Source organism: Triticum dicoccoides, chromosome 6A, assembly GCF_002162155.2.
Source record: "Triticum dicoccoides isolate Atlit2015 ecotype Zavitan chromosome 6A, WEW_v2.0, whole genome shotgun sequence".
Lineage (NCBI taxonomy): Eukaryota > Viridiplantae > Streptophyta > Magnoliopsida > Poales > Poaceae > Triticum > Triticum dicoccoides.
Window position 1 is genome coordinate 423,356,814 of NC_041390.1, and position 1,516 is coordinate 423,358,329.

Consider the following 1,516-nt stretch of genomic DNA (forward strand, 5'->3'; position numbering starts at 1 on the left):
TAGTCTTCGGTGGCCGAGCGTTAGCTTCAGCCATGTCGATGTCGTCGTCACCCCTCATGTTCGGCACAGGTGGGGTCCTTTGGGACAGCACCTCCCCGGTCCCTCTGATGACCTGAGAAGGCGCGAAGTGCGATGCGCCTCCGCTCTTCGCGAGATTGATGGGCGAAGAGGTGCCCTCCGACTTCTGGTCATTAGGGAGGTCGCGATGTCGGCTGCAGTACAATAGCATTTGTGCTTTTAGTGGTAGGTTAGTAAAACCAATGCCTGGACAGTCTTCGGATTCTCACTTTCAGCACGGGGCTTGACCCTGGGAACCCTTTCCGGGATCTTCTCGGAGGCTGCGGACTCCTCATCGGAGTCCAAACTGTCGTCGAGTATGACCAGTTTGCCCCTGCTCCTCTTCTTCGGAGGTGGGGAAGGATGCTCTTCGGCCGACGCCGCTCTCTTCCTGGTGCGGGAGGAATCGCTCCCCTCCTCTTCTTATTCTTCCTGCTCCCCCTCCTATGCGGAGGGGGCATGGGTGTCCCCGGACTTGGTGTCTGAAGGTACTCGTGGGTGGAGGCCCTCCCTGGCCTCCCTTGTGGGGTTTTTCTTCTCCTCCTCCTTTCTCACTGGTGCCTTGTAAGACGCCACCGTCAGCATCTCCTCTAGTGGAGCTGACACGGGGTCTTCAGGCAGCGGGGCTGGACTGTCTAGTTGCACGGCCTTCTTAAGCCAGCCCTGGGGGAAATAAGGACTTAAAGATCATAGTGGAAATGCACATATCTGAACACGAAGAGAATAAGTATTACGTCACCTCCTTGGGGGGTTCTCGGCATCAAGGTCGATGTGCTCATCCTCGGCCGACCAAGTCTTTCGCGGCTTGAACAACGCCTTCCATAGTTTCTCGTGAGTGGTGCCATAGAAATACTACACGGAGCAGGGTCTTCGGGCTTCCAGGACCACATCGGGGTGGCTCGAAGCTAGCAAGGAAGCAGACTGTGGTGGATCATGATCTGGACCATGTTGGTCAATGCGGCCCCCGCCTCTATCATATTGGAGATGTGTTTTTGCAGCGCCTTCACATCGGGGATAGACCCCTAGTCAAGGCCTTTTTTGGTCCATGAAGTTAACCTGGCAGAGGGTTCGGATCTGAATTCTGGAGCAGCTGCCCAGGTCGCCTTGCAGGGTTCTATGATGTAGAACTATTTTTTTGCCAGATCTTGATCGTCTCTACAAACACGCCCTTTGGACAGCCGAGTCGTGTGTGCCTGCTAACCATGGAGCCCTCGCAATTCGCATACTGGCCATCGACGATCTTCGGCTTAACATTAAAAACCTTCAGCCATAGGCTAAAGTGCGGCTGGACTCGAACAAAAGCTTCATGGATGATGATGAAAGCCGAGATATGGAGGAAATAATTCGGAGCCATGTCATGGAAGTCAATCCCGTAGTAGAACATCAGCCCTCGAATGAATGGGTGGAGGGGGAAACCCAGTCCCCGGTTGAAGTGGGGAACGAACACCACCCGGTCGTC

At 54.8% G+C, this 1,516-nt stretch overlaps 1 pseudogene; it reads right to left on the minus strand.

Annotated features, from left to right (window-relative positions):
• Positions 1-501: 501 nt before the first annotated feature.
• LOC119315887 overlaps positions 502-1,516 on the minus strand; it is a 114,921-nt pseudogene continuing 113,906 nt past the window's right edge.